Source organism: Ascidia mentula, chromosome 4 (genome assembly GCF_947561715.1).
Source record: "Ascidia mentula chromosome 4, kaAscMent1.1, whole genome shotgun sequence".
NCBI lineage: Eukaryota > Metazoa > Chordata > Ascidiacea > Phlebobranchia > Ascidiidae > Ascidia > Ascidia mentula.
In genome coordinates this window covers 13959105-13975211 of record NC_138569.1, presented here as the reverse complement: position 1 = coordinate 13975211, position 16107 = coordinate 13959105, and the positions used below count along the sequence as shown (strand labels likewise).

The following is a 16107-nucleotide window of genomic DNA, read 5'->3' as shown; positions in this document are numbered from 1 at the left end:
AATGCAATGGAATATATTTCTGATAAAATTTCTCCCCGTCGGGGAATCGAACCCCGGTCTCCCGCGTGACAGGCGGGGATACTTACCACTATACTAACGAGGACTGAAGCACATGTCCAACAATCTGACATTTAATCTAAATCACTGTGTCTTGGCTAACAAAAAGCATACGCAACTCCAGCGTCCACAAAAGATAAGGCACATTTGGAACGGACAATATTCCGTGACAACGAAAAATTGACAAAGGATTAAGGATCCATGTATACCCAGATTTTGTGCCGAAGCAACGAAATTGATTGAAACTATACTGCTAAGTTTTACCTCATTACTTGATCTTTCCAAAAATGTCAACCACTGCAGCTGGAAAGAATAGTTGACAATTATCACAAGCATAAATGTGTCAGATCCACAACGATGATTGATTCAACAAAAAACGCTTTTTGCTGATTGAGAATTGACAGAGGGCAACAAGATATTGCGCGAGCATAATCTTTTCAGTGCCATCGTCCGATTGAAAGTGGAGTGGATCGCAAGTTACACAAAGGTTTATTTCCTACTTTCTAGTTACGTGAACATCATCTCAGACGTGCATATCCGTCAAAACAATCCTCCCCGTCGGGGAATCGAACCCCGGTCTCCCGCGTGACAGGCGGGGATACTCACCACTATACTAACGAGGACATGCCAAGGATCGTATGGTGACTGTGCAAACTTTTTCACATGCAATCACACATCAGCTCAAGCATTGCATTGTGTTGGTTTCGTCGGTCAGAAAATAATTTTTTGTTGTTTTTTCACGAATTACTTTTTAACAATATAACCCAAAGTATATTAAACGATATACAACCACGGCTCGTTGGTCTAGGGGTATGATTCTCGCTTTGGGTGCGAGAGGTCCCGGGTTCAAATCCCGGACGAGCCCGAAGTTCTTTGAAGCCTCTTTTGTTGAAATAAGAACATGCTTAGATTGTCAGTGACCCAGTTTGCGACGACTCTTTGAAATTCCAGTTGGTTGGCACGTTTCGCAAGCGAGCGAAAAGATGAAGCGGACACGGGGCGCCGATAAGAAACTTGAAGGTTATTCAGAAAAACAACACTGAGATAACGCGCGTTGATGGATGATGAAAGAACTCAATGGCGAGTTTCTCTCTTTAGTTCTACTTCCACTCTTCAACAATTAATATAAAATGGCTGCCACAAAAGTTGGATCCATTAACAACTCGCATCAACTCCTATTGGACAAAACAAGAATATATTTTTACTTTGAAACGCGCAATACATCACGAGCAAGTAATGCATACATTCGTCGAAAGTGAAGAAGTTCTTCTTCTCAGCATGGTAAGTGGCCCAAAAGCATGTAAATTATGTAAAGTTTCGAAAATTGACTATTAAATTGGTCAAGAGATCTATCGACGATTGTTTGACAAGTTTCTTTTTGCATGTGTGCAGGTCCTGAAAGAAACGCTTCAGGTTGACTCTCGACCAAGAAGAATCATCACTAAAGTTTCAAAGCGCACAACTAGCCAGAAAGTATGTGTCTTTCCACCGGAGCTAAACTGCAGCACTCCAAAGTCAAGAAAACGATCCCGCCTCGATGATGATGCCGACTCTTCGTCTCAACGTAACAGTATTACGCAGGATCGCCACCACAATCCCACAAGCAAGCGTATACGAAAATGTGAAAGAATCTTTACAAATGCAAGCCGACCATCAACAAATTCTTCAAGTGTCCCGCTGTCAAGAATTTCAGCATTCATGCCCATATCGGACGTCGATTCCAGTCCTAAATCGTCCTCTTCGTGCGCCTCACTTATGTCTAAAGTGCTCCGAAAGCAACACGGCAGACATTGTCGGCATTTGATGAGGGCCTGTGCGTAATAAGAGGTTTATTACCTGCGCCAAACAAACGTGGTTGTACAACGAAAAGTTTCATCTCGTTCACTCGTGAATCTCGCGTATTTGTCACCATACGTTGTTGCCATTTTTATCCGCCCATGCAATATCTGCGTTGACATTACTGTGCTGGAAATGTATACACGCATTCTTCTTCTTGCCAGTGCTGACATTATATTTGCTATTGTTCCTTTTAAATAAATTATGAACATGAAATAAGTACGATTCGGCCATTCGGCATGTGACAAATGCAATGGAATATATTTCTGATAAAATTTCTCCCCGTCGGGGAATCGAACCCCGGTCTCCCGCGTGACAGGCGGGGATACTTACCACTATACTAACGAGGACTGAAGCACATGTCCAACAATCTGACATTTAATCAAAATCACTGTGTCTTGGCTAACAAAAAGCATACGCAACTCCAGCGTCTTCAAAAGATATGGCACATTTGGAACGGACAATATTCCGTGACAACGAAAAATTGACAAAGGATTAAGGATACATGTATACACAGATTTTGTGCCGAAGCAACGAAATTGATTGAAACTATACTGCTAAGTTTTACCTCATTACTTGATCTTTCCAAAAATGTCAACCACTGCAGCTGGAAAGAATAGTTGACAATTATCACAAGCATAAATGTGTCAGATCCACAACGATAATTGATTCAACAAAAAACGCTTTTTGCTGATTGAGAATTGACAGAGGGCAACAAGATATTGCGCGAGCATAATCTTTTCAGTGCCATCGTCCGATTAAAAGTGGAGTGGATCGCAAGTTACACAAAGGTTTATTTCCTACTTTCTAGTCACGTGAACATCATCTCAGACGTGCATATCCGTCAAAACAATCCTCCCCGTCGGGGAATCGAACCCCGGTCTCCCGCGTGACAGGCGGGGATACTCACCACTATACTAACGAGGACATGCCAAGGATCGTATGGTGACTGTGCAAACTTTTTCACATGCAATCACACATCAGCTCAAGCATTGCATTGTGTTGGTTTCGTCGGTCAGAAAATAATTTTTTGTTGTTTTTTCACGAATTACTTTTTAACAATATAACCCAAAGTATATTAAACGATATACAACCACGGCTCGTTGGTCTAGGGGTATGATTCTCGCTTTGGGTGCGAGAGGTCCCGGGTTCAAATCCCGGACGAGCCCGAAGTTCTTTGAAGCCTCTTTTGTTGAAATAAGTGCATGCTTAGATTGTCAGTGACGCAGTTTGCGACGAATCTTTGAAATTCCTGTTGGTTGGCACGTTTCGCAAGCGAGCGAAAAGATGAAGCGGACACGGGGCGCCGATAAGAAACTTGAAGGTTATTCAGAAAAACAACACTGAGATAACGCGCGTTGATGGATGATGAAAGAACTCAATGGCGAGTTTCTCTCTTTTTTTCTACTTCCACTCTTCAACAATTAATATAAAATGGCTGCCACAAAAGTTGGATCCACTTACAACTCGCATCAACTCCTATTGGACAAAACAAGAATATATTTTTACTTTGAAACGCGCAATACATCACGAGCAAGTAATGCATACATTCGTCGAAAGTGAAGAAGTTCTTCTTCTCAGCATGGTAAGTGGCCCAAAAGCATGTAAATTATGTAAAGTTTCGAAAATTGACTATTAAATTGGTCAAGAGATCTATCGACGATTGTTTGACAAGTTTCTTTTTGCATGTGTGCAGGTCCTGAAAGAAACGCTTCAGGTTGACTCTCGACCAAGAAGAATCATCACTAAAGTTTCAAAGCGCACAACTAGCCAGAAAGTATGTGTCTTTCCACCGGAGCTAAACTGCAGCACTCCAAAGTCAAGAAAACGATCCCGCCTCGATGATGATGCCGACTCTTCGTCTCAACGTAACAGTATTACGCAGGATCGCCACCACAATCCCACAAGCAAGCGTATACGAAAATGTGAAAGAATCTTTACAAATGCAAGCCGACCATCAACAAATTCTTCAAGTGTCCCGCTGTCAAGAATTTCAGCATTCATGCCCATATCGGACGTCGATTCCAGTCCTAAATCGTCCTCTTCGTGCGCCTCACTTATGTCTAAAGTGCTCCGAAAGCAACACGGCAGACATTGTCGGCATTTGATGAGGGCCTGTGCGTAATAAGAGGTTTATTACCTGCGCCAAACAAACGTGGTTGTACAACGAAAAGTTTCATCTCGTTCACTCGTGAATCTCGCGTATTTATCACCATACGTTGTTGCCATTTTTATCCGCCCATGCAATATCTGCGTTGACATTACTGTGCAGGAAATCTATACACGCATTCTTCTTCTTACCATTGCTGACATTATATTTGCTATTGTTCCTTTTAAATAAATTATGAACATGAAATAAGCACGATTCGGCCATTCGGCATGTGACAAATGCAATGGAATATATTTCTGATAAAATTTCTCCCCGTCGGGGAATCGAACCCCGGTCTCCCGCGTGACAGGCGGGGATACTTACCACTATACTAACGAGGACTGAAGCACATGTCCAACAATCTGACATTTAATCTAAATCACTGTGTCTTGGCTAACAAAAAGCATACGCAACTCCAGCGTCCACAAAAGATAAGGCACATTTGGAACGGACAATATTCCGTGACAACGAAAAATTGACAAAGGATTAAGGATCCATGTATACCCAGATTTTGTGCCGAAGCAACGAAATTGATTGAAACTATACTGCTAAGTTTTACCTCATTACTTGATCTTTCCAAAAATGTCAACCACTGCAGCTGGAAAGAATAGTTGACAATTATCACAAGCATAAATGTGTCAGATCCACAACGATGATTGATTCAACAAAAAACGCTTTTTGCTGATTGACAATTGACAGAGGGCAACAAGATATTGCGCGAGCATAATCTTTTCAGTGCCATCGTCCGATTGAAAGTGGAGTGGATCGCAAGTTACACAAAGGTTTATTTCCTACTTTCTAGTCACGTGAACATCATCTCAGACGTGCATATCCGTCAAAACAATCCTCCCCGTCGGGGAATCGAACCCCGGTCTCCCGCGTGACAGGCGGGGATACTCACCACTATACTAACGAGGACATGCCAAGGATCGTATGGTGACTGTGCAAACTTTTTCACATGCAATCACACATCAGCTCAAGCATTGCATTGTGTTGGTTTCGTCGGTCAGAAAATAATTTTTTGTTGTTTTTTCACGAATTACTTTTTAACAATATAACCCAAAGTATATTAAACGATATACAACCACGGCTCGTTGGTCTAGGGGTATGATTCTCGCTTTGGGTGCGAGAGGTCCCGGGTTCAAATCCCGGACGAGCCCGAAGTTCTTTGAAGCCTCTTTTGTTGAAATAAGAACATGCTTAGATTGTCAGTGACCCAGTTTGCGACGACTCTTTGAAATTCCAGTTGGTTGGCACGTTTCGCAAGCGAGCGAAAAGATGAAGCGGACACGGGGCGCCGATAAGAAACTTGAAGGTTATTCAGAAAAACAACACTGAGATAACGCGCGTTGATGGATGATGAAAGAACTCAATGGCGAGTTTCTCTCTTTTTTTCTACTTCCACTCTTCAACAATTAATATAAAATGGCTGCCACAAAAGTTGGATCCATTAACAACTCGCATCAACTCCTATTGGACAAAACAAGAATATATTTTTACTTTGAAACGCGCAATACATCACGAGCAAGTAATGCATACATTCGTCGAAAGTGAAGAAGTTCTTCTTCTCAGCATGGTAAGTGGCCCAAAAGCATGTAAATTATGTAAAGTTTCGAAAATTGACTATTAAATTGGTCAAGAGATCTATCGACGATTGTTTGACAAGTTTCTTTTTGCATGTGTGCAGGTCCTGAAAGAAACGCTTCAGGTTGACTCTCGACCAAGAAGAATCATCACTAAAGTTTCAAAGCGCACAACTAGCCAGAAAGTATGTGTCTTTCCACCGGAGCTAAACTGCAGCACTCCAAAGTCAAGAAAACGATCCCGCCTCGATGATGATGCCGACTCTTCGTCTCAACGTAACAGTATTACGCAGGATCGCCACCACAAACCCACAAGCAAGCGTATACGAAAATGTGAAAGAATCTTTACAAATGCAAGCCGACCATCAACAAATTCTTCAAGTGTCCCGCTGTCAAGAATTTCAGCATTCATGCCCATATCGGACGTCGATTCCAGTCCTAAATCGTCCTCTTCGTGCGCCTCACTTATGTCTAAAGTGCTCCGAAAGCAACACGGCAGACATTGTCGGCATTTGATGAGGGCCTGTGCGTAATAAGAGGTTTATTACCTGCGCCAAACAAACGTGGTTGTACAACGAAAAGTTTCATCTCGTTCACTCGTGAATCTCGCGTATTTATCACCATACGTTGTTGCCATTTTTATCCGCCCATGCAATATCTGCGTTGACATTACTGTGCAGGAAATGTATACACGCATTCTTCTTCTTGCCAGTGCTGACATTATATTTGCTATTGTTCCTTTTAAATAAATTATGAACATGAAATAAGTACGATTCGGCCATTCGGCATGTGACAAATGCAATGGAATATATTTCTGATAAAATTTCTCCCCGTCGGGGAATCGAACCCCGGTCTCCCGCGTGACAGGCGGGGATACTTACCACTATACTAACGAGGACTGAAGCACATGTCCAACAATCTGACATTTAATCTAAATCACTGTGTCTTGGCTAACAAAAAGCATACGCAACTCCAGCGTCTTCAAAAGATAAGGCACATTTGGAACGGACAATATTCCGTGACAACGAAAAATTGACAAAGGATTAAGGATACATGTATACACAGATTTTGTGCCGAGGCAACGAAATTGATTGAAACTATACTGCTAAGTTTTACCTCATTACTTGATCTTTCCAAAAATGTCAACCACTGCAGCTGGAAAGAATAGTTGACAATTATCACAAGCATAAATGTGTCAGATCCACAACGATAATTGATTCAACAAAAAACGCTTTTTGCTGATTGAGAATTGACAGAGGGCAACAAGATATTGCGCGAGCATAATCTTTTCAGTGCCATCGTCCGATTAAAAGTGGAGTGGATCGCAAGCTACACAAAGGTTTATTTCCTACTTTCTAGTCACGTGAACATCATCTCAGACGTGCATATCCGTCAAAACAATCCTCCCCGTCGGGGAATCGAACCCCGGTCTCCCGCGTGACAGGCGGGGATACTCACCACTATACTAACGAGGACATGCCAAGGATCGTATGGTGACTGTGCAAACTTTTTCACATGCAATCACACATCAGCTCAAGCATTGCATTGTGTTGGTTTCGTCGGTCAGAAAATAATTTTTTGTTGTTTTTTCACGAATTACTTTTTAACAATATAACCCAAAGTATATTAAACGATATACAACCACGGCTCGTTGGTCTAGGGGTATGATTCTCGCTTTGGGTGCGAGAGGTCCCGGGTTCAAATCCCGGACGAGCCCGAAGTTCTTTGAAGCCTCTTTTGTTGAAATAAGTGCATGCTTAGATTGTCAGTGACGCAGTTTGCGACGACTCTTTGAAATTCCTGTTGGTTGGCACGTTTCGCAAGCGAGCGAAAAGATGAAGCGGACACGGGGCGCCGATAAGAAACTTGAAGGTTATTCAGAAAAACAACACTGAGATAACGCGCGTTGATGGATGATGAAAGAACTCAATGGCGAGTTCCTCTCTTTTTTTCTACTTCCACTCTTCAACAATTAATATAAAATGGCTGCCACAAAAGTTGGATCCACTAACAACTCGCATCAACTCCTATTGGACAAAACAAGAATATATTTTTACTTTGAAACGCGCAATACATCACGAGCAAGTAATGCATACATTCGTCGAAAGTGAAGAAGTTCTTCTTCTCAGCATGGTAAGTGGCCCAAAAGCATGTAAATTATGTAAAGTTTCGAAAATTGACTATTAAATTGGTCAAGAGATCTATCGACGATTGTTTGACAAGTTTCTTTTTGCATGTGTGCAGGTCCTGAAAGAAACGCTTCAGGTTGACTCTCGACCAAGAAGAATCATCACTAAAGTTTCAAAGCGCACAACTAGCCAGAAAGTATGTGTCTTTCCACCGGAGCTAAACTGCAGCACTCCAAAGTCAAGAAAACGATCCCGCCTCGATGATGATGCCGACTCTTCGTCTCAACGTAACAGTATTACGCAGGATCGCCACCACAATCCCACAAGCAAGCGTATACGAAAATGTGAAAGAATCTTTACAAATGCAAGCCGACCATCAACAAATTCTTCAAGTGTCCCGCTGTCAAGAATTTCAGCATTCATGCCCATATCGGACGTCGATTCCAGTCCTAAATCGTCCTCTTCGTGCGCCTCACTTATGTCTAAAGTGCTCCGAAAGCAACACGGCAGACATTGTCGGCATTTGATGAGGGCCTGTGCGTAATAAGAGGTTTATTACCTGCGCCAAACAAACGTGGTTGTACAACGAAAAGTTTCATCTCGTTCACTCGTGAATCTCGCGTATTTATCACCATACGTTGTTGCCATTTTTATCCGCCCATGCAATATCTGCGTTGACATTACTGTGCAGGAAATCTATACACGCATTCTTCTTCTTACCAGTGCTGACATTATATTTGCTATTGTTCCTTTTAAATAAATTATGAACATGAAATAAGCACGATTCGGCCATTCGGCATGTGACAAATGCAATGGAATATATTTCTGATAAAATTTCTCCCCGTCGGGGAATCGAACCCCGGTCTCCCGCGTGACAGGCGGGGATACTTACCACTATACTAACGAGGACTGAAGCACATGTCCAACAATCTGACATTTAATCTAAATCACTGTGTCTTGGCTAACAAAAAGCATACGCAACTCCAGCGTCTACAAAAGATAAGGCACATTTGGAACGGACAATATTCCGTGACAACGAAAAATTGACAAAGGATTAAGGATCCATGTATACCCAGATTTTGTGCCGAAGCAACGAAATTGATTGAAACTATACTGCTAAGTTTTACCTCATTACTTGATCTTTCCAAAAATGTCAACCACTGCAGCTGGAAAGAATAGTTGACAATTATCACAAGCATAAATGTGTCAGATCCACAACGATGATTGATTCAACAAAAAACGCTTTTTGCTGATTGACAATTGACAGAGGGCAACAAGATATTGCGCGAGCATAATCTTTTCAGTGCCATCGTCCGATTGAAAGTGGAGTGGATCGCAAGTTACACAAAGGTTTATTTCCTACTTTCTAGTCACGTGAACATCATCTCAGACGTGCATATCCGTCAAAACAATCCTCCCCGTCGGGGAATCGAACCCCGGTCTCCCGCGTGACAGGCGGGGATACTCACCACTATACTAACGAGGACATGCCAAGGATCGTATGGTGACTGTGCAAACTTTTTCACATGCAATCACACATCAGCTCAAGCATTGCATTGTGTTGGTTTCGTCGGTCAGAAAATAATTTTTTGTTGTTTTTTCACGAATTACTTTTTAACAATATAACCCAAAGTATATTAAACGATATACAACCACGGCTCGTTGGTCTAGGGGTATGATTCTCGCTTTGGGTGCGAGAGGTCCTGGGTTCAAATCCCGGACGAGCCCGAAGTTCTTTGAAGCCTCTTTTGTTGAAATAAGAGCATGCTTAGATTGTCAGTGACCCAGTTTGCGACGACTCTTTGAAATTCCAGTTGGTTGGCACGTTTCGCAAGCGAGCGAAAAGATGAAGCGGACACGGGGCGCCGATAAGAAACTTGAAGGTTATTCAGAAAAACAACACTGAGATAACGCGCGTTGATGGATGATGAAAGAACTCAATGGCGAGTTCCTCTCTTTTTTTCTACTTCCACTCTTCAACAATTAATATAAAATGGCTGCCACAAAAGTTGGATCCACTAACAACTCGCATCAACTCCTATTGGACAAAACAAGAATATATTTTTACTTTGAAACGCGCAATACATCACGAGCAAGTAATGCATACATTCGTCGAAAGTGAAGAAGTTCTTCTTCTCAGCATGGTAAGTGGCCCAAAAGCATGTAAATTATGTAAAGTTTCGAAAATTGACTATTAAATTGGTCAAGAGATCTATCGACGATTGTTTGACAAGTTTCTTTTTGCATGTGTGCAGGTCCTGAAAGAAACGCTTCAGGTTGACTCTCGACCAAGAAGAATCATCACTAAAGTTTCAAAGCGCACAACTAGCCAGAAAGTATGTGTCTTTCCACCGGAGCTAAACTGCAGCACTCCAAAGTCAAGAAAACGATCCCGCCTCGATGATGATGCCGACTCTTCGTCTCAACGTAACAGTATTACGCAGGATCGCCACCACAATCCCACAAGCAAGCGTATACGAAAATGTGAAAGAATCTTTACAAATGCAAGCCGACCATCAACAAATTCTTCAAGTGTCCCGCTGTCAAGAATTTCAGCATTCATGCCCATATCGGACGTCGATTCCAGTCCTAAATCGTCCTCTTCGTGCGCCTCACTTATGTCTAAAGTGCTCCGAAAGCAACACGGCAGACATTGTCGGCATTTGATGAGGGCCTGTGCGTAATAAGAGGTTTATTACCTGCGCCAAACAAACGTGGTTGTACAACGAAAAGTTTCATCTCGTTCACTCGTGAATCTCGCGTATTTGTCACCATACGTTGTTGCCATTTTTATCCGCCCATGCAATATCTGCGTTGACATTACTGTGCAGGAAATGTATACACGCATTCTTCTTCTTGCCAGTGCTGACATTATATTTGCTATTGTTCCTTTTAAATAAATTATGAACATGAAATAAGCACGATTCGGCCATTCGGCATGTGACAAATGCAATGGAATATATTTCTGATAAAATTTCTCCCCGTCGGGGAATCGAACCCCGGTCTCCCGCGTGACAGGCGGGGATACTTACCACTATACTAACGAGGACTGAAGCACATGTCCAACAATCTGACATTTAATCTAAATCACTGTGTCTTGGCTAACAAAAAGCATACGCAACTCCAGCGTCTTCAAAAGATAAGGCACATTTGGAACGGACAATATTCCGTGACAACGAAAAATTGACAAAGGATTAAGGATCCATGTATACCCAGATTTTGTGCCGAAGCAACGAAATTGATTGAAACTATACTGCTAAGTTTTACCTCATTACTTGATCTTTCCAAAAATGTCAACCACTGCAGCTGGAAAGAATAGTTGACAATTATCACAAGCATAAATGTGTCAGATCCACAACGATGATTGATTCAACAAAAAACGCTTTTTGCTGATTGAGAATTGACAGAGGGCAACAAGATATTGCGCGAGCATAATCTTTTCAGTGCCATCGTCCGATTGAAAGTGGAGTGGATCGCAAGTTACACAAAGGTTTATTTCCTACTTTCTAGTCACGTGAACATCATCTCAGACGTGCATATCCGTCAAAACAATCCTCCCCGTCGGGGAATCGAACCCCGGTCTCCCGCGTGACAGGCGGGGATACTCACCACTATACTAACGAGGACATGCCAAGGATCGTATGGTGACTGTGCAAACTTTTTCACATGCAATCACACATCAGCTCAAGCATTGCATTGTGTTGGTTTCGTCGGTCAGAAAATAATTTTTTGTTGTTTTTTCACGAATTACTTTTTAACAATATAACCCAAAGTATATTAAACGATATACAACCACGGCTCGTTGGTCTAGGGGTATGATTCTCGCTTTGGGTGCGAGAGGTCCCGGGTTCAAATCCCGGACGAGCCCGAAGTTCTTTGAAGCCTCTTTTGTTGAAATAAGTGCATGCTTAGATTGTCAGTGACGCAGTTTGCGACGACTCTTTGAAATTCCAGTTGGTTGGCACGTTTCGCAAGCGAGCGAAAAGATGAAGCGGACACGGGGCGCCGATAAGAAACTTGAAGGTTATTCAGAAAAACAACACTGAGATAACGCGCGTTGATGGATGATGAAAGAACTCAATGGCGAGTTTCTCTCTTTTTTTCTACTTCCACTCTTCAACAATTAATATAAAATGGCTGCCACAAAAGTTGGATCCACTAACAACTCGCATCAACTCCTATTGGACAAAACAAGAATATATTTTTACTTTGAAACGCGCAATACATCACGAGCAAGTAATGCATACATTCGTCGAAAGTGAAGAAGTTCTTCTTCTCAGCATGGTAAGTGGCCCAAAAGCATGTAAATTATGTAAAGTTTCGAAAATTGACTATTAAATTGGTCAAGAGATCTATCGACGATTGTTTGACAAGTTTCTTTTTGCATGTGTGCAGGTCCTGAAAGAAACGCTTCAGGTTGACTCTCGACCAAGAAGAATCATCACTAAAGTTTCAAAGCGCACAACTAGCCAGAAAGTATGTGTCTTTCCACCGGAGCTAAACTGCAGCACTCCAAAGTCAAGAAAACGATCCCGCCTCGATGATGATGCCGACTCTTCGTCTCAACGTAACAGTATTACGCAGGATCGCCACCACAATCCCACAAGCAAGTGTATACGAAAATGTGAAAGAATCTTTACAAATGCAAGCCGACCATCAACAAATTCTTCAAGTGTCCCGCTGTCAAGAATTTCAGCATTCATGCCCATATCGGACGTCGATTCCAGTCCTAAATCGTCCTCTTCGTGCGCCTCACTTATGTCTAAAGTGCTCCGAAAGCAACACGGCAGACATTGTCGGCATTTGATGAGGGCCTGTGCGTAATAAGAGGTTTATTACCTGCGCCAAACAAACGTGGTTTTACAACGAAAAGTTTCATCTCGTTCACTCGTGAATCTCGCGTATTTATCACCATACGTTGTTGCCATTTTTATCCGCCCATGCAATATCTGCGTTGACATTACTGTGCAGGAAATCTATACACGCATTCTTCTTCTTACCAGTGCTGACATTATATTTGCTATTGTTCCTTTTAAATAAATTATGAACATGAAATAAGCACGATTCGGCCATTCGGCATGTGACAAATGCAATGGAATATATTTCTGATAAAATTTCTTCCCATGGGGGAATCGAACCCCGGTCTCCCGCGTGACAGGCGGGGATACTTACCACTATACTAACGAGGACTGAAGCACATGTCCAACAATCTGACATTTAATCTAAATCACTGTGTCTTGGCTAACAAAAAGCATACGCAACTCCAGCGTCTTCAAAAGATAAGGCACATTTGGAACGGACAATATTCCGTGACAACGAAAAATTGACAAAGGATTAAGGATCCATGTATACCCAGATTTTGTGCCGAAGCAACGAAATTGATTGAAACTATACTGCTAAGTTTTACCTCATTACTTGATCTTTCCAAAAATGTCAACCACTGCAGCTGGAATGAATAGTTGACAATTATCACAAGCATAAATGTGTCAGATCCACAACGATAATTGATTCAACAAAAAACGCTTTTTGCTGATTGAGAATTGACAGAGGGCAACAAGATATTGCGCGAGCATAATCTTTTCAGTGCCATCGTCCGATTGAAAGTGGAGTGGATCGCAAGTTACACAAAGGTTTATTTCCTACTTTCTAGTCACGTGAACATCATCTCAGACGTGCATATCCGTCAAAACAATCCTCCCCGTCGGGGAATCGAACCCCGGTCTCCCGCGTGACAGGCGGGGATACTCACCACTATACTAACGAGGACATGCCAAGGATCGTATGGTGACTGTGCAAACTTTTTCACATGCAATCACACATCAGCTCAAGCATTGCATTGTGTTGGTTTCGTCGGTCAGAAAATAATTTTTTGTTGTTTTTTCACGAATTACTTTTTAACAATATAACCCAAAGTATATTAAACGATATACAACCACGGCTCGTTGGTCTAGGGGTATGATTCTCGCTTTGGGTGCGAGAGGTCCCGGGTTCAAATCCCGGACGAGCCCGAAGTTCTTTGAAGCCTCTTTTGTTGAAATAAGAGCATGCTTAGATTGTCAGTGACGCAGTTTGCGACGACTCTTTGAAATTCCAGTTGGTTGGCACGTTTCGCAAGCGAGCGAAAAGATGAAGCGGACACGGGGCGCCGATAAGAAACTTGAAGGTTATTCAGAAAAACAACACTGAGATAACGCGCGTTGATGGATGATGAAAGAACTCAATGGCGAGTTTCTCTCTTTTTTTCTACTTCCACTCTTCAACAATTAATATAAAATGGCTGCCACAAAAGTTGGATCCATTAACAACTCGCATCAACTCCTATTGGACAAAACAAGAATATATTTTTACTTTGAAACGCGCAATACATCACGAGCAAGTAATGCATACATTCGTCGAAAGTGAAGAAGTTCTTCTTCTCAGCATGGTAAGTGGCCCAAAAGCATGTAAATTATGTAAAGTTTCGAAAATTGACTATTAAATTGGTCAAGAGATCTATCGACGATTGTTTGACAAGTTTCTTTTTGCATGTGTGCAGGTCCTGAAAGAAACGCTTCAGGTTGACTCTCGACCAAGAAGAATCATCACTAAAGTTTCAAAGCGCACAACTAGCCAGAAAGTATGTGTCTTTCCACCGGAGCTAAACTGCAGCACTCCAAAGTCAAGAAAACGATCCCGCCTCGATGATGATGCCGACTCTTCGTCTCAACGTAACAGTATTACGCAGGATCGCCACCACAATCCCACAAGCAAGCGTATACGAAAATGTGAAAGAATCTTTACAAATGCAAGCCGACCATCAACAAATTCTTCAAGTGTCCCGCTGTCAAGAATTTCAGCATTCATGCCCATATCGGACGTCGATTCCAGTCCTAAATCGTCCTCTTCGTGCGCCTCACTTATGTCTAAAGTGCTCCGAAAGCAACACGGCAGACATTGTCGGCATTTGATGAGGGCCTGTGCGTAATAAGAGGTTTATTACCTGCGCCAAACAAACGTGGTTGTACAACGAAAAGTTTCATCTCGTTCACTCGTGAATCTCGCGTATTTATCACCATACGTTGTTGCCATTTTTATCCGCCCATGCAATATCTGCGTTGACATTACTGTGCAGGAAATCTATACACGCATTCTTCTTCTTACCAGTGCTGACATTATATTTGCTATTGTTCCTTTTAAATAAATTATGAACATGAAATAAGCACGATTTGGCCATTCGGCATGTGACAAATGCAATGGAATATATTTCTGATAAAATTTCTTCCCGTCGGGGAATCGAACCCCGGTCTCCCGCGTGACAGGCGGGGATACTTACCACTATACTAACGAGGACTGAAGCACATGTCCAACAATCTGACATTTAATCTAAATCACTGTGTCTTGGCTAACAAAAAGCATACGCAACTCCAGCGTCTTCAAAAGATAAGGCACATTTGGAACGGACAATATTCCGTGACAACGAAAAATTGACAAAGGATTAAGGATCCATGTATACCCAGATTTTGTGCCGAAGCAACGAAATTGATTGAAACTATACTGCTAAGTTTTACCTCATTACTTGATCTTTCCAAAAATGTCAACCACTGCAGCTGGAATGAATAGTTGACAATTATCACAAGCATAAATGTGTCAGATCCACAACGATAATTGATTCAACAAAAAACGCTTTTTGCTGATTGAGAATTGACAGAGGGCAACAAGATATTGCGCGAGCATAATCTTTTCAGTGCCATCGTCCGATTGAAAGTGGAGTGGATCGCAAGTTACACAAAGGTTTATTTCCTACTTTCTAGTCACGTGAACATCATCTCAGACGTGCATATCCGTCAAAACAATCCTCCCCGTCGGGAAATCGAACCCCGGTCTCCCGCGTGACAGGCGGGGATACTCACCACTATACTAACGAGGACATGCCAAGGATCGTATGGTGACTGTGCAAACTTTTTCACATGCAATCACACATCAGCTCAAGCATTGCATTGTGTTGGTTTCGTCGGTCAGAAAATAATTTTTTGTTGTTTTTTCACGAATTACTTTTTAACAATATAACCCAAAGTATATTAAACGATATACAACCACGGCTCGTTGGTCTAGGGGTATGATTCTCGCTTTGGGTGCGAGAGGTCCCGGGTTCAAATCCCGGACGAGCCCGAAGTTCTTTGAAGCCTCTTTTGTTGAAATAAGAGCATGCTTAGATTGTCAGTGACGCAGTTTGCGACGACTCTTTGAAATTCCAATTGGTTGGCACGTTTCGCAAGCGAGCGAAAAGATGAAGCGGACACGGGACGCCGATAGGAAACTTGAAGGTTATTCAGAAAAACAACACTGAGATAACGCGCGTTGATGGATGATGAAA

The 16107-nt window shown here is 42.2% G+C and overlaps 8 non-coding genes across 8 annotated transcripts; all 8 read left to right on the top strand.

The window, feature by feature from the left end:
* The first annotated feature begins 850 nt into the window (after positions 1-850).
* On the top strand, positions 851-922 carry Trnap-ugg (transfer RNA proline (anticodon UGG)). Its single transcript has one exon. It is a non-coding gene; the product is annotated as a tRNA-Pro (tRNA).
* Positions 923-2990: 2068 nt separating this feature from the next.
* Positions 2991-3062, top strand: Trnap-ugg (transfer RNA proline (anticodon UGG)). Its single transcript has one exon. It is a non-coding gene; the product is annotated as a tRNA-Pro (tRNA).
* Positions 3063-5130: 2068 nt separating this feature from the next.
* Positions 5131-5202, top strand: Trnap-ugg (transfer RNA proline (anticodon UGG)). Its single transcript has one exon. It is a non-coding gene; the product is annotated as a tRNA-Pro (tRNA).
* A 2068-nt stretch (positions 5203-7270) lies between these two features.
* Trnap-ugg (transfer RNA proline (anticodon UGG)) lies at positions 7271-7342 on the top strand. The gene has a single exon. It is a non-coding gene; the product is annotated as a tRNA-Pro (tRNA).
* Positions 7343-9410: 2068 nt separating this feature from the next.
* On the top strand, positions 9411-9482 carry Trnap-ugg (transfer RNA proline (anticodon UGG)). The gene has a single exon. It is a non-coding gene; the product is annotated as a tRNA-Pro (tRNA).
* Positions 9483-11550: 2068 nt separating this feature from the next.
* Positions 11551-11622, top strand: Trnap-ugg (transfer RNA proline (anticodon UGG)). Its single transcript has one exon. It is a non-coding gene; the product is annotated as a tRNA-Pro (tRNA).
* A 2068-nt stretch (positions 11623-13690) lies between these two features.
* Trnap-ugg (transfer RNA proline (anticodon UGG)) lies at positions 13691-13762 on the top strand. The gene has a single exon. It is a non-coding gene; the product is annotated as a tRNA-Pro (tRNA).
* A 2068-nt stretch (positions 13763-15830) lies between these two features.
* On the top strand, positions 15831-15902 carry Trnap-ugg (transfer RNA proline (anticodon UGG)). Its single transcript has one exon. It is a non-coding gene; the product is annotated as a tRNA-Pro (tRNA).
* The last annotated feature ends 205 nt before the right edge of the window (positions 15903-16107 follow it).